The 19,916-nt window shown below is 50.6% G+C and overlaps 1 long non-coding RNA gene across 1 annotated transcript; it reads left to right on the top strand.

The window, feature by feature from the left end:
* The first annotated feature begins 11,915 nt into the window (after window positions 1-11,915).
* On the top strand, window positions 11,916-19,581 carry LOC123846532 (uncharacterized). Its single transcript, XR_008506335.1, has 4 exons — window positions 11,916-11,961; window positions 15,066-15,208; window positions 16,310-16,402; window positions 18,806-19,581. It is a non-coding gene; the product is annotated as an uncharacterized LOC123846532 (long non-coding RNA).
* Window positions 19,582-19,916: the final 335 nt, after the last annotated feature.

Below are 19,916 nucleotides of genomic sequence, written 5' to 3'. Positions count from 1 at the left end.
CACTGTCTGCCAGGAGAACCTTTGGACCTAGAACTGTTAGCCCCTCTGCAGAGTCAGGGTGGGGGTGAGGGCATTGGTTCATTGCATGAGGTGAAGAATGGGATCCCTTCCACCTGGCTGGGGCTGGAAAGACTTCATTGCGACCTCACACACCCCTCCCACACTGAAGCAGATGGGGGGGTTGGGAAACACCTAAAATTGGGGAAACTCCTGGGGAGGAGGCAGCTCTCTCTCTTAGCCTCTGAGCCAGGCCTCTTCAGAAACCTCAAAGATCCTATAAACCCTGCATTTGGTGTGCTTCTCTTTCCCTACTATTCTCCTTGGGCCAAAGCTGGCTGCAGGTCAGACGTGCCTGAACATGCTCCCGCCCGCAGTCTTGGAGACCCAGCTCTGGCATCTCTGCTGCCAAGAATCCTCCCCCAGCATGTCCACCCCAACCCTCCCATCCCTTAGATGCCCCTCCTCATGTCATCCTTATACCCTGTGCACATCTATGTTAGTAACTGTTTCCACTTTAGTCTTCCCATTGGACCATGAGCTTCTTAACTTCAAGTGGACAGCACATAGTAAAGGCTCAGTGAATATTCCTTGGCTGAAGAGATGAATGAATAAATGGAAGGCTGGATAAAGCAAGAAAGTGAATTTCCCCAGAATTACAGACCTACATCTGGATTCCCAGGATCTAGGTGGGCCTTTTGCCGGGGGCGGGGCGCGGGGGGCGGGGCGGAATAGGAGAGCGCTTCTGAAGACCTGGATGCTACCTTTCTATCCCCCTTCTGACAAGTGCTGCCAAGAGCCTTAGATGTATCTGAACCTTTTCCTCCCTCCTCAGCTCAGGTCTGGGAGTGGGGCTTCTAAGGCAATTTAGTTCTCCAATTGGAATATAGTATGCAGGGTGCCTGGGTGGCTCAGTCGTTGGGTGGCTGCCTTCGGCTCGGGTCATGATCCCAGGGTCCTGGGATCGAGCCCCACATCCGGCTCCCTGCTCAGCGGGAAGCCTGCTTCTCCCTCTCCCACTCCCCTGCTTGTGTTCCCTCTCTCGCTGTGTCTCTCTCTGTCAAATAAATAAATAAAATCTTAAAAAAAAAAAAAAAAGAAAGGAGTACAGTATGCAACCCCAGGAAGCCGAGGAGAGAGGTTGACATTGTGTAGAGGGCTAATGTGGGGAATCTTTTAACACACTTAGTACTTTACCCTCAAGTGCCTCAAAACACTTTCAAAAACATTTTTTGAGATAAAATTCACATATAAAGTTAATGATAAAGCGAACAATTCAGTGGCATTAAATAGAGTCCCAATGTTGTGCAGCCACCACCTCTAATTCCAAAACATCTTTATCATCCCAAAGAAGACCCCAGACCCAAGCACGGGGTCATTGTCCTCAAAATACTTTTGAAGTTTCTATTCCCTTGTTGGAGCAGGGCTGCTCCTTTGCACAACTCCAGAGGGCACCATTCCCATTTGAGTCTGTGCATTTACACATGTCTTCTGGGGAATTGTGCTCTAGGGAGTACTGGTCCCGTAGACACAATGTGCAACATGGACTTGGCCTCAAGACAACCCTGGTGGGGAGACTGGCTGAACTCTGAGCAGGAGTGGCCTAGTGTCACGTCCTGGCTGACTCAGGCCTCTGGAGCTAGTAATCAGGCCCCCTGCCCCAGTCTCTGTGGCCAGGGCCCTGACCACGCAGACGCTGCCTCTTCCTGGGCTCTGCTCTATTCCCGCGGGGCCCGCCACAGTCTGCCACGGAAAGTCAATGAGCACTCACTCCTGGCCTCCTGCCTCTCCCTGTTCAGGCGGGTTTTGTCCGGTGCACCAGTTCCCAGGGCCTCAGTCTGGCAAATCGCCCCAGTCAAATTTGGGGAGTTAAACCAGATCTTGGGGTGGGAACCCTAATATTCAAGATGGGAACCCCTGAAGGCCAGCAAGCTTACCTGCAAGGCTCTGCTTGGGGACCTTCACAGGTCTTTGGAAACCTCTCATTGAGGGGAGTGGAGGTGGCAGGCCGAGCCAGCTGGTCTGGGCGGTGGGGAGAGGGTGGAGTGGTGTGGTAGGAGGTGGGGACAATGAAGCCAGCAAAAGTGTTCCCAGGACTTCTGTGGCTTTTTTACTTGAAAAACAACAAACAACTTTGTCAAAATAGCAAGATCATAAATGCACCTGGTTTACTAGGAGGGTTGTGCAAAGCTGTTGACAGCCCAGAGCTGCAGATAGGATTTTGATTGTGCTCTAGAAGGAAGACCCAAAAACTCAGTGGGGAGTCTTTTTGCAAATGAAGCTACTTGTAAAATGGAAATACTAACAATACATTGTATTGTGTAGGCTATCAAAGAAAATGTTTTTAAAAGGTATTATCTACTTACACCCTGAGGAATGAATATAGTGCCATTCTACAGATGAAGAAATTGAGGCCCAGAGTGAGAGTCCGGCCATTTCAACCAATGGCTTTGGAGCCCAACTGACAATTAGAATCATCTGAAGACTTTGTAACCATAGATTCCCATCTCCCCAACCCCCCTTTTTGAACTGGTAGGTCTGCATGGGGCCCTTTTGTACAACTGTCTAAGTGATCCTTTTTTTTTTTAAGATTTTATTTTTTAAGCAATCTCTACACCCAACGGGGGGCTCAAACCCACAACTGCGAGGTCAGGAGCCACAGGCTCTACTGACTGAGAGGGCCAGGCGCCCCCTCATGCTACGTTTTAGTTGGGATGTCTGCTGACCTCTCAGAAAGAAAGGTAGGTCCTCCAAGGAACCTGGGTTGGCTCAGCCTATCAAAGGGCCTGCCTGTGGGGTGGGGGTGGGTTAGGGGCAGGTGAGGTGGCATGCAGCTGCAGAGACTAGGCCCATACGTGATCATAGTGAGCTCACAGCCAGCCACTTCTGGGAATCCTACATTTCACAAGTCATTTCCTCAGGGAACAGGGCAAAGGCAGGGGGCATCCCCACAACCCTGAGATCCTGACCTGAGCCAAAATCAAGAGTCAGATGCTTAACTGACTGAGCCACCCAGGCACTCCTATTTATTTTTTAAGTAACCTCTACCTCCAGTGTGGGACTCAAACTCATGACCCTAAGATCAAGAGTCGCACGTACTACCAACTGAGCCAGCCAGGCACTCCTATAGCAAACTTTTAAACACTAGTTAAATGACTTTATTTCTCCCTTCCCCTCCCCGAAACAAACAAACAAAAAACCCAAAAAACCCTTTTAGTAATAATAATAATAAAAATAAAAGACACTGTGATTATCCTCTGGCTTCATGTAGTGTTGGGATTTTCATACCCCAGTTTTGAAAACCCAGAACTAGAGAATCTCGAAGTCCTCCTCAACTTCCACAAGGATTATAGTGAAAGAAAAATCATGTGAGTTCCATGGAGCTGCTCTTCTAAAAATCCCAGGCCTGGCCTGTAGGGGGATGGACCATCTGGAAAAGGCCTGCCTAGGAAGGTAGAAACAGATGTTCCAGGTCCAGCCCTTGCAGTGTTCTTGCCTTCTGAGGGTTTCCAACTGCCATATATCAAAAGGGAGGGAGGGGTCAGCATGGGTTTGTTCATCCAGCTGGGGCTGGGGTGGGGGTGACAAGGATGATCAGGAGCTGCCACAGTGGGGACAGCCTGAATCCAGGCTCACAACCTACCGGAGCAGCAAAATGAGCTCATTTATTTTGCTTTTCCAGACAGAAGAGACCAGGAGGGCAACTCCAAGGGGCTGGGGTGAGTAGGCTGGATTAGAGTGCTCAGCAGAGAGGGGGAGTCGGCCCTCTCGCTGTCAGAATTCTTCTGTGTGTGGAATGAACCTTAAAATCCTTGAATGTTGGGGCACCTGGGTGGCTCAGTCAGTTAAGCATCTGCCTTCGGCTAAGGTCATGATCCCAGGGTCTTGGGATGGAGCCCCATGTGGGGCACCCTGCTCAGCGGGGAGTCTGCTTCTCCCTCTCCCACTGCCCCTCCCCTTCACTCCTGCAAACACTCTCTCTCTCAAATAGATAAATAAAATCTTAAAAAAAAAAAAAATCCTTGAATGTTAGGGCCAGCAGGCCCCAGAAGAACACCTCTTCCAGCCTTCCCACCTGCCCACTTTATAGACATGGAACTGAGCTGGAGGGTGAGGAACCTTAATGTGGTGCCCACCATCTCCCACTGTTCTGGCAGTTAGGCCTCACTTAGTCTTCAGGAACTTTCTTTTCTCAGGCTTGCACCCTTCGTCACCCCTCTGCCAAGCCTGTAATCTCACTCAGAAGTGTTTTATTTCCCATGGCCTTAGTAGCCAAAGGCTTGGGAAATTCAGGTCTATGCAGAAGGCAGCTCCCCAGGGTCTACTAGGCCTTTTTTTTTTTTTAAAAAAAGATTTTATTTATTTATTTGAGAGAGAGAGAATGAGAGACAGAGAGCATGAGAGAGAGGAGGGTCAAAGGGAGAAGCAGACTCCCTGCCGAGCAGGGAGCCCGATGCGGGACTTGATCCAGGGACTCCAGGATCATGACCCGAGCCGAAGGCAGTCGCCCAACCAACTGAGCCACCCAGGCGCCCTACTAGGCCTTTTTCTGAATTCCTTGGCTGGCAGGTGATTGGGAACTGCCAGTTCTACCTGGCAACTTTGCCACCTGCTCACAAAGATCTGTGACCTTTCTGGAGCTCTTTATGATATGAAAAACACTTCCAGGGCGCCTGGGTGGCTCAGTTGGTTGAGCAACTGCCTTCAGCTCAGGTCATGATCCTGGAGTTGTGGGATCGAGTCCCATATTGGGCTCCCTGCTCAGCTGGGGGTCTGCTTCTCCCTCTGATCACCTTCCCTCTCGTGCTCTCTCTCATTCTCTCTCTCTCAAATAAATAAATAAAATCTTAAAAAAAAAAAAAAAGAAAAAGAAAAACACTTCCATATTCTTGAGTATTTTCCTAACACTGTCAATAAAAATAACTAATATTTGTATAGTGTAGGCAAGACAGGGCTCACCAGCGTCATTTTACAGATAAGAAAACTGAGGTTCAGATAGGTGCCGTGACTTGCCTAAAGTCCTACAGTCATCGGCAGGTTGGAGCCATGACTCTAGATCTAGGCTCATTTCCATGATTCCATGCCACTGACAGGCTTAGTTGTGAGCCAAAGGGGACGGTAAGGCTGGAAATGTGGGGGACATTTGTATATATTGGGGAGTGACGGCATAGAACAGATAGAGTGAACGCCTGGAGTTTCTAGGGAGTTTTCAACCAAAAAACTTCCTCTCCTGGGTTGGTCCTTATTTGATCTGATCAGATTCTTCCTCCCCCTGCAGAATTCAGCAGGGCCCAGCGGTGCTGACTCAGTAGCAAAGCAGACTGCCACCTAAGGGGTTTCCCTTTAGCTAGATACCCTCAGACCCAGAAGTGACAGAATTCTGTCACCACAGCCCCCACTTCAGGTATCCTTCCGCAGAGCTCCGGTCTCATCTAGAAAGGCCAATTTGGGAAGCGGTGCGCCAAAAGTGGGGCCTCTCCCTTCCCAGTGTCCCCTTTTAACCCACAAAGGACAGACTGTGGCACAGGAATCCAGCAGCCAGTGCTGAATCTTTCTGTACTTAAAAAACAAACGCAGAGAAACACAAAAAAATTCTAGACTTTTAGGTTCTGCTCTGGGAAGAGGTGCACACAAGAGCTGAACCGACTTGTCAGAGAGCCATAGTGGCAGCCTGCCGTGGGGCCAGCCGGGATGGGGGAAGGGAAGACCCCTCCTGCTGTCCCCTCCTCCCACCCGCCACCTCCCGCAGAGGTGCGCCCTCAGGGGAGCCCGGCCGCGGAGGTGACAGATGCAGAGCAGCTGAATGGGGGTGGGGGGGGGTCTTGTCTCCGCGGACACTCTACGGGGGCGAAGCGGGGGACGTGACTTGGAGAACGTGCGTCTGAGGGACCGGTGGCAGATGAGAATGGGACTGGGGAGGAGGGCGGGGCTGGCCGCGGTCCCGCCTCCCGGGAGGAAAGAGACTCCTCCCACCGCCCGGGAGGAAAGCTGCCCGGCCGCAGATGCTGAGCTCAGCGCTCCGCTCGGGTCGCCCGGCTGCTGGGTGGGGGCAGGGCGGTGGGGGCAGGGCGGAGGGGCCGGCGCCTTTCTGTTGAGGGCAAAAGAGGGGGAAGTAGAGGAGGGGGGGAGGGAGGGAGTGGCTGAGGAGGCCCTCACAACCCCGAGGCTGTAACTCTCCTCCGACCGGGTCTGCTAACAAAGCGTTCTCTGTCGGGGTAGGGGAGGCCTCCGGAGTGCACGCAAAACCTTAAGGGGGCGGGCGGGGGAGTGTCTGTGAGTCATCACCCCAAACCCTGACTTAGCCCCAAGAACCCGCGTCAGAGAGGCCAAGCCCTTGTGCCCTCTGACCCCGGGATTTGTTTGGTGGAGGGAGTGCAGGGAGCAGTGCCTGCCCCTGTGAGTTTGCAGGCCAGAACCGCCCAGGCCAACTGCAGCTGGCCTGGGAAGGGACTTTTATTTAAGGCAACCTTGAAAAGAGCAGGGAATGATCAGCCTGGGAGGGGAAGGAAGGAAACCCTTTGTACCCACTTGGCATAAATGGTTACCCAGACCAAATGGGTGGGTGGCTATTTTTGAGCTGACCTACATACCTATTTGCCTCTTTATCTTTTTATTATCACACATGGTTATTATGGGAGCTTTTCTTTAGCACTTGGTGCAGCGGCTGCATTTGCTGAGGGCTGCTCAATGAGGCGTGTTGCCTCACACTCCCAGAACTTTTAAGAGTCTCTGATCCTGGAAAGAAGGACATCAATAGGCCTGTAGAAGCTTCACCAAGCTCTTTCCCCAGAGAACAGGATCCTAATCCTGAAGCATCGACTTCAGAGCTGGGCAGCCCTGGAGGCAAGAAATGACCTTCAGATATGAGGGCAATGTCACTGGGTTTTGCTGAGGCTGGCCTAAAAGCCCCCTCAGCCTCTGGGCCTCCGTTACTGCCAAAGTTGATCTTGTGGTCCCGCAGCCCCACATTATGGTGGGTGAGGTTTTCCTTTACAGATAGAGAAGATGAGGCACAGAGCTGAGTTACGACAGAACTGGTTTGGGATTTACTGCTCCAATGTGGAGGCAACTCTGTTTTCTTAAGTAGAAACAAGGAGAGCCTGCCACTTACCCTTGATTTTACCTTTGTTCAGCCTCAATGAGGCCTCCCTCTCTCTTGAATCTTTTAATACCTCCCCATTGCCTTTAGAGCAAGTCTGGCTCCTTACCTTCGTCTCGCAAGCCTCTAGGGCAGCCCCTTGCTATCTCTAGATTCATCTTCCTCCCACAGCCCAGGAGGGGAAAAATCACATCTGGTTCTAATTACCTCTGAAACGCTCTTAAATTTGCCATATAGTACAGTATGCATGGCTTTGTGTATACAACTTTGCACAGTAATATGTATGTAGATGTGCAAAATATATAGAGCAGTGTACAGCAGATCATAAAGGAGGACATCAAAGTATAAGCATATAATTTATAGTATTTTCAATCACACTAAAGAGAAACAGACCCATAGACCTGGAAGTGAGCCTGGCAGAGGTAACAGCAGATTTCTGTCTTCTACCCTGTGCCTCTTGAGTATGAAATCTTTGGCCTACTACTCCTCTTTTTTGCTGGGGTTTTCTTTCAATGCCAGTGTAATTGACTTTGCCCAGGTTGCCTGTGCTCTGTGCAAAGTCTTTCCTCTGTGGTGTCAAGTGTCTTCCCTCCCAGCCTGCTCCTGTCTTCACGCTGATCACTCTTTCCAGATGCCTTTCTAGCAGCTTCTAGCTCTGACTACAAGCTGGTCTCAAGTTCAGGGCCATTGAGGAGTCTTCTTTGAACACCCATGGGAAGCTCCATGTTCCTCTGTTGGGGTGTAAGAACAGGGGGTCCAGGCCAAAGCTGCCTGGGCCGGGGGTGAGTTGCTCACTTCTCACTTGACGTCATACATTGAAATGATCCCATCCTGGGTCTGATGCCACAACCCGTTGTAAACTCCTTCATGTATTGTAAAATCTTTAAACACCCACCAACATGGCTGCCACATCACACACACACACACACACACGCACAAACACACCCCTCTGTATGTTAGGTATATATGGTATATGCTAAGCAAGTGTTTGGCCCAGAATTGAATGGAACTAGAGCCTACGTCTGACTCAGGGTCAACGTGAAATCAGTGAGAAGTCTCCCCAGGCCCCTCCCAGGCAGTGGGGAGCTTGCTTCCTGTGAACCCTGATAGCATTTATTATTGTCACAGAAAGTTAAAGCTGAAAGGGGGATTTCCCTTCTTGTCAGATGAGAAGACTGAAGGGGAAGTGGCCAAAGCAGCACAGAGTGGGAGCCAGATCCCACGGTCTGCTGGCTTGCCCTGGCCCTCTCTCCCTTCACCTTATCTTCTCTACAGAGAGGCCTTCCTTGGTGGCCCCAGCCCTTCTTCTCCTCTGTGGTTTCCTTTCAAGGCACTCATTCCAGGGGGAATTATACGTGTATGGATCTGTGCGCGCATCCAGTGCCTGTCTTTCCAACAAAAACTGCAAGCTCCAGGAGGCCAGGGGCTGTATCTGTTTCATCCTGGAGCTCTAGTGCCCTGCACAAAGCCAGACCCACCGAGTTCCCAGTAAATATATATGAGCAGAAAAAATAAGGATCCATGTGGTCTGAGAACCTTCTCATATTTCCTAAGGCAGCACTGAGATGGGATAAAAAACTGGAGAGTTGACAGGCCTAGGGTGCCCCCTGCCAGGAGCTCGGGTCTTAAGGTCTAGGAGGGGAGCTGAGACACCTAGTGAATAACGTCCCTTGAGTCGGGAATGACCATCAGACTGGGTGCTGGAGTCAAGCCGCGGTGCAGAGGGCAGACTGGGGGTCTGAGACCCAGGGCAGGGAACCAGATGGCGATTGCAAAACCTGAAAACCACCTACGGGTCCACGGCAGGAGCATGGTTAAATAAACTGTAGTATGGCAGCCGTGCCACAGAATATTTTGTGGGTGTGCGAAAGAGTGAGGTAGATTTTGGAAAGATGTCCAAGATATATTGTTCAGTAAACAGAACATGTGACAGCACAATTTGTGTACTATCCCCTCGTTCTGAAGCAAAAACAGGACACCCCCCTGCAGACACATGTTCAACTGTGTGGAGAAAACATCTAGAAGGATACTGGGAAAACTGTTCACAGATGTTATCTCTGAGGGATGATGGGGAGGGCGAGGTTTTACTTTTTCACTTTACACCTTCTGCACTGTTGGATTTTGACATGAGCTCATAGTACTTTCACAGGAGTTTCTTGTTTTTGTGTTTTGCTGTTGTAGGACTGGGGGGCGGGGGTGGGTGTGGGTGAATGGTGGCTCAGGGCTGGAGCAGTGGAGACGTGGTGGTAAGTCCTGCAGAGTGAGGGGACGCTGACAGGACCTAGGAAGGTGGAGGCAGGCTCTGAGAAGGCCGTGTGGCTCCAGATGGGGGGAAAAAGTGGGGATGACTGTGGAGAGGGGGCACCAAGTGGAGATGGAATGCGAGAAGCACAGTGCAGGGCACGAGGGTCTCATTCGAGGTGACTGACCCCCACAGTGCTGGTGACCCTGGGCGCGGGACAAGGAGCCCAAGGCCTGGAAACCTTGACTTTTGGGAACAAGGGCAAGAAAAGGGAGAAGGTCGACCTTTAGGACCCTACGGATTCCTTGGCCGTTTCACCGTCCTTAGGGTACAAACCGTTCTGGCTGCGGCGGCGTGGAAACAAACAGAGCGAGGAGGGGCCGGAGCCCAAGCCGGCTGGGCTGCCGGAGGTCGGCCTTCCACAGGCGGGCGCTGTGTGGTGAGCCGCCTGGGTCCCCGCCCTCCTCCGGCTTGCTGTCGTGGGCTGACGGCCAGGCCCCGGGTGAAAGGCCAGGACTTCTGGCCCCTTCCGGAGACGAAGCCCCTTCCCAGGACCAGGAGCAAAGGAAGCCAGAACAATGCTGTTCATGGAAATTGGGGGAGAGGGAGCTAAGTAGGGGCAGGAGAAGTTTCTTGGCTCAGATAAGCCAGTAAAAGCCTGGAGAAGGTCAAAGATGAGGAATGTTCTGTGATTTCTAAGACAGCAGCCCATTTATCTCATAAACACTTGCTCTCAGCCTGAGTCCAGGGGTAATACTGCCCCCATGCAAGCTGGATAAGAGCCCTGGGAAGGGGCGCCTGGGTGGCTCAGTCGTTAAGCGTCTGCCTTCGGCTCAGGTCATGATGCCAGGGTCCTGGGATCGAGCCCTGCATCAGGCTCCCTGCTCCGCAGGGAGCCTGTTTCTCCCTCTCCCACTCCCCCTGCTTGTGTTCCCTCTCTCGCTGTGTCTCTCTCTGTCAAATAAATAAATAAAATCTTTTTAAAAAAAAAGAGCCCTGGGAGGGCCTGCATTGGAAGGCTTGTTTCTAGGTCTCCTCCGCAAAAGGCCTCCTGAAAGGAAGGAGGGAGATGTCTGCCATGTGCCGTAAGGCCCTGTCACAGGTGTCTATTTACTCTGCCTGACAACCTTCTGAAGGAGGTATTCTTCGACAAGCCAGAAAACGGGCTGGGAGGATGGTGCCGTGTCCCCGACCACGCGGTTAGGAAGTGTTAAAACTGGGATTTGAACCTGGGTGTGTCTGTGTCCCACTTATAATTTGGTTGCTTGGAGCTTAGAACACATTTTCCCATCAAAATAATGCTGTAAGTGGTGGTTTAGTTGCCATAATGGCCTAGCTCACCCAAGGTATAGCCGGAATTAATTCTATGTTTCAGTGTGGTTGTGGATGAATCAGGCTTCTGCGGGCTAGCCTGGAAACCCACTGGAGAGGGAAAATGCCTCTGAGGGTGTGCCCAGCTGGGAACTCTTGCCCTTACGATAGTGCTTGGTTCAGGGCAGGCAGGGAATATGGTGGCTCAGAGAGCACTTGTCCCTTTCCAGAACTCTGCCAGCGATCCCTGGTAAGTTCTAGCTGCTCACAGAGCCTTTGTCAGGTTTGGGGTTTATAAGACAGGGAGCACTACGGAAGGATGTGCATTCTATCTTCAGTCTCTGCACATCTGAGTCCTTTCTCTTTCTTCCTCACACTGCCTCTCCACTTCGTGGGGTCATCTTACACGTTCCTCTAGGATGATGGGGCTTTAGAAGCAAGATCTAGGGCTCATTTTCCCCATTCGGTCTGGTGCCTGTCTGTGAAGTGGGCAGGTGCGTGCACAGGATCAGGAGTGATGGAGATCAAAACAGCTGCTGCTGAGAGAAGTGAGACCCCACCAGAGCTCTGAGAGTGACTTCAGGGAGATCATCCGCTCATTCATTCATTCGCTTGTTCGCTCATTCATTTGACAGACATTTGCTGTGGGTGTGCTGGGTACTGTGCTCCTTCCTTTCACGGTACTTCTGTGGCCCAAAGGATCCCGGGCGGGACTGCCTGTGGGTCTCAGACCCAGAATCTTAGCATTCGAAGGAATTCGTTTTTATAGACGGAGACTGCCGTCCTTCCTTGATTCAGGAACGTCTGAGTGTCAGGCTAAATATTGAGAAGACTCAAAGCCTGAAAATGGAAGTCCAGGGAGAGAGGTGGGAAGTGATTTGCCCAGTATCTCCATCCAGGGCCCCTGTGCCTGGACCAGGACCTGCCCCTTCCGGCCCCACCCGAGGCCTTCCCGCCTCAAGATGGTCCCAGCCATCTTGTAGGATTCCTCTGGTTTCCCCAGGAGTGGAGTCTGGGGGCTGGGGGAAGGCCACGGAGAAGTGGTGGGATCCCTTCCTCATGGACAAGAACAATGCCTGGGCTCTCTCCTGAGGGGCTAGCTTGCCTGTTGGGGGGAGTTCAGAAGTCTTGGAAGACTTTCCTCAGTTCTTTCCTGAACCACCTGCTCTTGAAATTCCAGGTCTTCGCAAGCACTATTACCTCTGTGCGAACTCCTCTTTCCCAACCTCCTTCGTCTGACTAACTCCTACTTCCCTCTGGGTTTCAGCTGAAAGATCCCTTCCTCGAGGATTTTGCTGGGCCCCCAGCCAAGGTAGGTCTCCCTGCTCTGTGCTCACCTACAGGAGGCTGGACTTGCCCCAGGATAACCAGGGACCCTTGGGATCATTCTTCCCAACTGAACGCTTTTCTTTCCACTGGACCATGGTCTCTAGGGGGGGCAGACACCACCACTGCCTTTCCTTTGTTTGTATATTTGTTTTTAGCAATTGTATGCCGATTGTCTCAGTCCATGCTTGGTACACAGTAAGTGCTCAATGTGCAGTTGAATGACTGTGACCCGCAGCTAAAGGCAAGGCTTTCTAGCGAGTGGACTTTCATTCAGATCATTCAACAACTGTGTGGCTAGGACCAGCACACACACAGGATATAAAGATGACTTGGAAAAAGAGACTTAAAATCTTGTAGAAGAATTTATAATCCAAAACCCCTTTTAAAAACTGCCAGAAAGCCCCCCAACCCCTCCTAAGTTTCCTCTCCCTCTCTGCTGGCCTGTTGGTACTTGGCTACTTGGCCTGGGGCCCAGCCTGTGCCTCTGGGTCGCAAGAGATACACAGACACAGACTGATCGGGGGTCTGGGACCTTGTGGGGTGCTGCCCAGAGGCTCACGGCCACAGGTCCAGGGAGCTCATGCCCAACGCAGCTCACGCACGGGCTCTGGGCAGAGCAGAGGTCAGGCTATGGCTTCTCTGGATAGCTTTGCACCTCATGCATGAGCTTTTAGCTGTTTGGGAGAATTGATCAAGGAAGCACCTTATTCCTAAATTCATCTGGACAGAAACGTTGAAGGCAAAGGCTCACATTCAGTTCAAGGGTTTGAAGTGATGTCTCCAAATGCCTGGATCCAAAAACCTTGAACACGGACCACGGTTGTTCCTCCCAGTTTCCTGGAGCCTCAGGTTTGTCATCTGAATGTCCCTCACGTTTTTGTCCTGGGGGACAGGAGAGGCTAATTGGGGATGCTTTGGAAATGCAGGCTGAATGGGAAATTAAGTGCTCCCAGTGGAGGACACAGTGGAAATGCCCTCCCAGGGGCCCTACGGGGCCCCCCTGCAGGTACTGGTAGCTAACGCTGAGCACGGGCACGGGGCAGCACTAGGACCCAGGGGCTGAGTGTGGAGCCGGCTCAGCCGGGTGAATTCACAGCCAGAACACAATGTTCTCAGTGTACCCGCAGGAAACCCTGAAGAGGAGAGCTGCACATGGCCCTCTGCTGGGTGTGTTCTGGTCCCAGCCTTTGATTCTTTTTCCTAACCTCAGCCCCCACTTTCACATCCTGCAACCTGCTGAGCTGCCCGCCCCACCCTGCTGGGCTGGTCCCAGGCCCCAGGAGAGCAATCAATGCAGGAAGCCCAGGGCCTTGCTGGCCTTCACCATTTTCAAATAAGACCGTTTGCCTCTAACCTTGGTTTCCTGAATCGACCCTTTGTGATGGAAACTTTTCACAGTGCGGAAGACAGAAGCCGGGGACAAAGCTGAGTTTCTAGCTGAGGCCAGGGTCTTGGCTCTGATGCAGGGAAACAGCTGATGCTTCTGAGCTACCTCCTCCCTTCCTCCCCGAAGGCCAGACCCCACCTGGGACGGGGCGAGGGCCACCGGGGCTGCTGCCTACATCAGGAGGAACTGGGAGCTGCCCAGGGAAGCAGGGCCAAGTTCGGAGCAGAACAGTCTGTGATGTGGTTCCTCGTTTTTATTTCCACGAATGCTAGAATATGCTGTCCTGCCGGGCTACTTCTATTGAATGAAAATTGTTTAAAAAAGCAAACCTCTGCAAAACCAACAGCCCTCTGTTACATGGAAGGACAAGGTGAACTTTTCACTTCCTTCCCTGCAGCCTATCGGTTCATCTGTGGTTTGGTGTCACCCACACTGCTGGGCTATATTCAATCTCAATTTTTGCCTCCTTGTTTTGGAAGCCACAAGAGCAAGCCTCCTAAACCCATGCACCTCCTGCAGGTTGCATGAGACTTTCAAAATGTCTTGGTGAGTTCCCACAACAGATTGCAAAACGGAAGCCTTCCAGCCTCCTGGCAGGTATGGGGGCCAGATGCCAGCCTCTAGACGGAGGCGGGCCCAGCGAGCGAGCGTGGGAGAAGCCAGTACCACCCAGCATATTCTGGCTAATGAGGCTGTGGGGGCTGCAGATAGGGAGCAAAGTTCTGGGTGACACGCTACGCCTCTGCCTCCTTAACAAGGGTCCTGGCCATTAAAAATAACCCCCAGTGCTTATACTAAGCTCCGGTCATAGGACTTCTTCCACTCTGGCATTTCAGTTTTTTTCCACGTATTGGTTCATAAGGGGGTTTTAGGGAGTTCTCACCCCAGGCCTGTAAAGAGATTCCACTGGGTGCCTCCCAGACTTGTCCAGGCTCAGGGATTGTCTTCTTGGAGAAGGGGCTTCCAAAAGCAGGTAATCCTGCTCCTCCGGGGGAAGGCTGCTCAAGGCTCAGAGCCCCAAAACACCTGGGTTCCAGTCTTAGTTTGTTCTTTTTCTTTTCTGTTTTTTTTTTGTTTTGTTTTGTCTTTAAGATTTTTAAAGTTTTTAAGTGATCTCAGCACCCGATGTGGGGCCCACACTCACAAACCCAAGATCAGGAGTTGCATGCTCCACCTACGGAACCAGCTAGGCGCCCCTAGTCTTAGCTTTTTCAATTTGTGGTGTGACCCTGTGCAAGTTGCTTTCCCACTCGAGCCTTCATTAGCCTTATTTACAAAAGGAGATGGTCTGGTTAGATGTCACTGTTACAGGTAGAATTATGTCCCTCCCCCAAATTCATATGTTGAAGTTCTAACCCCAGTACCTTAGAATGTGATCTTATTTGGAGGAGATCTTGACAGGGGTCATCGAGTTAAAATGAGGTCAGTAGGGTGGGCCCTAAACCAAAACGACTGGTGTTCTTATAGAAAGGGGAAATTTGGACACAGACACGCATAGAGGGAAGTTAAGTAAAGGCACGGGGAGACGACCGTCATCTGCAAGCCAAGGAGAGAGGCCTGGAACAGATCCCTTCCCTCATGGCCTCCAGAAGGAACAAACCATGCTGACATCTCGATCTTGGACTTCTAGCTTCCAGAACTGGATACGATTAAGTTTCTGTTGTTTAAACCTTTCAGTTTATGGTACTCTGTTCCCGCAGATCCAGTAAGCTGTTGCGGGAGCTGTAGCCTGAATGAATACAGTAGCTAAGGCCCATCCGTCGGCTCTTGGGCTACGGTATTCTTTCCTGCCACCCCTGGTGGATTCCTTGGCCCCACATGGCCTTTCTCTTACCCTCTCCCGGTGAGTAAAAGATGTCATGTGTGAGAGTGCTTAGCCCAGTGCCCCACATCCAGGAATGCTCACTACATATTAACCATGATGACTACTCTCAGGGGTCCCAGTGCCCGCACACTACTTGTACCTACCCTGAGGTCCTCCTCCTTCTAAGCTCGGGGCCTCATGGTCACTGGCACTTTCAGTATGGAAACCTTTCCCATCCCCCTCAGCAGCTTTTAAATCTAAGAGTATTAAACTGGTAACTTCCAGACCCTCTTTTTTTTTTTTTTTTTAAGGTTTTATTTATTTATTTGAGAGAGAGAGAGAGAGAGACAGCAAGAGAGAGCACAGCAGGAGGGAGAGAGGGAGAAGCAGGTTCCCTGCGGAGCAGGGAGCCCGATGCAGGGCTCCATCCCAGGACCCTGGGATCATGACCTGAGCTGAAGGCAGACGCTTAACAGACTGAGCCACCCAGGCGCCCCTCTTGCTTCTTTTCTAGCTCTCAGAATGAATACTGTCTGTACTGAGAGATGGCAAGGGGATGATGTCCTGCTTTCTTCCTGGCTCCTGAGTCCATAGGTCTCTGGAGGCCTCAGCTCCTGGTACTCCAGCTGCAAACGCAGGCTGGCTGGGAGAGTCTGATTTTCCTTTTCATTATCAGGAGTGCTTTCAAAAAACACTGTAAGCTTGACTGTTGAAATGGGATCACAGAATGATCCTTGAGTCTTCTGTGGGCAGACACTGGTCCAGGATAGCAAAGTCTTAGGTTGTCTTTCAGGGAGTATGTGTTGAGAGTCACATTGCCCCGACTCCACAGAATATTCCAGATTCACTATATTTTGGAGACTCTGCAGAAAGTTAAGTGGGTAGAATCTGACTTCAACAGCCCCCAGACATAACCTTTGGGTTTGCTACACAAATGAAATGCCTGTGCTTCTGTGGTTTATCTTCAAATATATGCCTGGAGGTTTCTGAGAATAAGGATGGGGCAGGGAGGGGGGCGATGGGAAGAGGGCGTGCGAGCTTACTTCAGGCTTTCAGGGTCAAGGAAAGAAGGAGGAGAAACCATCTGGGGGGAAAACATCTCTCCACAATGTCCATATACTTTAAATTTGATCATTTCAGGCTGCTGCTTATTCTGGCTTTTGGCTCAGAGCCCAGAAGGGAGGCTCCTTGAATAATTCTCACTGAGCTTAGGACATCTGCTTTTCCCGACAAGTAAGTAAATACAAATCTGAAAATGCTTAGTTTCTAGTCAGAGCAAAAATACCGTTCCCCACCTAGTGGCCTGCAGAGGTCCCATCTGATGCATTATACCAGCTCATCTAACCCTTCCAGGCCCGAGGAGCCTGCTTTCTAAGTTATTTATTCTGAAAGCCAGGATTCTTGGCCTCTTTCTTAACGACTGAGCCACCCAGGCGCCCCTTGGCCTCTTTCTTAAGTGCACCCTTGCTGTGTTAGAGAAACGCTCTTTTGATGGACAATGGAGCACGGCAAACGAGCCTCCAAACAATCTGGCCCTTGCTTCCTTCTCCTGAGAGATCTCACCACTCCCCTGTTTACAACCTTTCCTCCAGCCACACCAAATGACTGGGAGCTCCACCAGTGCGGTGGGTGATTTCACGCTGCCCTGCCTTTGCACACGCTGTTCCCTGTACTTGGAATGCTTTTATTTGGCGTCTTCCCCACTTTGCTCAGCTAACTCCAGCTCATCAGTCATGCTCAGGCACAGGCTTACCTTCTCTAGGAAAATCTCCTTGTCATTCCCTCTCCAAGCCCTCTTGGCTTCCACAGTACCCCAAAGGGACTGGAGTCACGGGGTTATGGCACTGTACGTATCCCATATATCTGTTCGCTTGTCAGTTTTTCCCATTGGTCCAAGTGGTTCCCAAACCCGAATGCAGAAGAGTCACATGGAACCCCCAACCTTAGACCTTTCAGACCCCAGGAATGAGGCCAGGGAGCCTGCATTTTTATTATGCTTGATTCTGGGGCACCACCAAGTTTGGGGACTATTGCCCTATCTTTGTATTTCTTTTTTCCTATATATATTACCAAGGACAAAGTAGGCCCTCAGTAAATGTTTGACTCTTCTAGCTTCTCTCTGGTAACCTCTTTTCGTTTTTACTTCCTTTCCTTGCTAGCCCTAGACTGACAATTTGCTTATCCTCTTGCCCTTACCATACAAAACAATAACCACTAATTCTTCATTTTTTCCATTTATACTGCCGGGCTGCTACAGGGCTTCCCCAAAGATTGGTGCCATTGCAAATTCAGAGACTCTAACTGCCGCTGGCCCTGGTCGGCTCTCTCCCGTTCTTTACAGGGACTATTCCCAACCCCACTGTTCCCGCTTCTTCCTGCCCCTTAGCACAGGCAGTAAACCAACTCACCTCCTCCTCCACAGAGAAAATAGAAGCCATCTGATGGCAACTCCCTCAGCTTCCTGCCACCTCACCTACACATTTACCCACATCAGCACTATCCTTTTCGCCTGCCCTCCCTCCAAGAGTAATCACTCCAACTGGGCTCTGGATCCCATCCCCTCCCACTTCCCCAGGGACCTTATACCTTCAATTACCCCCTCTTTCTCTTTGACCTCTCCCATTGGAAAAGAAAAAACAAATGTCTTGCCTGTGTGTCTTCCTTTAACTGTCACCCTCTCTGTCCTTCATTTTGTCTCCCTTTCCCCTTGAACTTCTTCTTCTTCTTCCCCTTTTTTAGTGTTTATTTATTTATTTGAAGGGGGGAAGGAAAGAGGGAGAGAAACTCCAGCAGACTCCCCGCCGAGCACGGAGCCCCACACAGGGCTCAACATGGGGCTTGACATGAAGCTCAGTTTCATGACCCTGAGATCACTACCTGAGCCGAAATCAAGAGTCGAAGGCTTAACCAACTGAGCCACCCAGGCACCCCCTGTTGAACTTCTTAAAAGTGTTGCCTAGATGTGGCCCTATGTTTTCCCCTTCTGCTCACTCTCCCACCCTCAGCTGTCTGGCTTGGCCTCCACTGTACCACACTGCTCTTGAGACAAAGTCACCAATGATCTTCTTCTTGGTAAAATCCATTCCTTCTATCACTTAATTGCTTGGCTACACCAATTTTGCTATTTGCAGTCTCCTCAGAATGTCCCCTCCCCTCAGTTTCCATGATGCCACACTCTTGGCTTTCTGTCTCTCTCTGGTGACTTCCTGCCAGGTGCTTTCCTGGGTTTCTGTTCTGCTGTCTGTCCCTTATGTGTAAGCGTTCCTCAGGGATCTCTCCTTGGTCCGATTCTCTTCTTGCTCCATGGGCTCTCTCCCTGGGTGATTCCATCCACCATCCCCACCTTTGGTTTCATAAATACCTCTAGGCTGGTCAGTCTCAAATCTAACTCCAGCCCAGCTCACTCTCCCACACTGTCCACCCATAGTCGACTGCCTATTGGACATCTTGAATCTGCTCTTCTTTCCATACCCTTATCTCAGTAAATAGTAACCCCTGATCCCCCAGCCACCCACACAAGAAACCTGTGTGTCCTCCTGGAGTTCTCCAAGTTTGACCAGTCACCAAGTCCTATATAGGATACTTCTTGAGTAACTCTCAAACCAAATCTACCCTTCCATCTCCCATCTTCAACAGGTTGCGGTCATCTCATCTGGATCTCCACAACAGCTTCCTAAAGGATCTGGATCTTACCTCTAATGATGTGCCACCATTCCCTCCAACTAAACTTCTGAAGTGAAACTAGATCTTGTCATTCAAACCCTGTAAGGATTCCCCAGTGTCCTCTGCTTGAAGTTCAAATTCCTTAGCAAAATCCATCTGGTCCGATACACTATGAACCAACCGTAACAGACACCTGCAGCCCCTTAACAGCATGATGCCTTTTCTGCTCCTTGGGCCTTTGCGTATTTTATTCCCTCCACCCAGAACATCCTTCCTTCCCATCCCACTGACTTGTTCTTCAGGTCTCAGTCTAAAAACATCATCCTGGGAAATCTCTGACCCCTTGCTCAGCTGGATTAGCCCTCTCTGATTTTACAACGTCTCGTGCTTTCCCCTATCAGGCAAGTTTTACACTTAAAATCAGTCTTTTGTCTCTCAATGTATTTATAACCTCAAGGTTGGTAATCATGTCTTGTTTGACATCCTTAACAAGTAGCAGACGCTAGACCTATAGTAAGTGCTCAATAAATGTGTGTTGAATAATAAAAGACATTTGGAAAGGAACATCCCTTCTGCTACTGCTGGTAATAAATTGTATGTTGTTTCATTGTCTTGAAGAGCTTGTATTATAAAAATGAAATAAGCTGATTCTGGAAAATAAGTCCTTTTTGGGAACTTGACAGACTGGAGAAATTAAAGTATCTGGAGACATGGAGGCCAGCTCATGGTGGCACTACTACCGGGCCCATGTGCAGGACAGGAGCCCATGAGGAGGACAGGGAGGCACCAGCCTCCTTTACCTTGGCTCCTCACAGGGATGGGATCATGTGAGACACGGCTGCTTTGGCATAGTTTCCATTTCGCACAGCTTCCACCTGTCAGTGTAGCATTATAGAGAGCTGTGGGCTGAGATCTGGGCTCTGCCCACTACTTTATCTCAATAACCTTAGGCGTTACTCCACTATGGCTATTGCCAAAAGCCACTGTAGCTTCTACATCAGGGCAAACATACAGCATATTCATGCATTCATTCATTCATTCAATACCTATAATGCAGCTACTACGTGCCAGGTAGTATTCTAGG

This window comes from Mirounga angustirostris, unplaced genomic scaffold, assembly GCF_029215605.1.
Source record: "Mirounga angustirostris isolate CCGP_5_RB_7025 unplaced genomic scaffold, mMirAng1.0.hap1 SCAF_6, whole genome shotgun sequence".
In the NCBI taxonomy this organism is placed as follows: domain Eukaryota; kingdom Metazoa; phylum Chordata; class Mammalia; order Carnivora; family Phocidae; genus Mirounga; species Mirounga angustirostris.
Note: the sequence above shows the minus strand (reverse complement) of the source record. Positions and strands in the feature narration are given on the sequence as shown.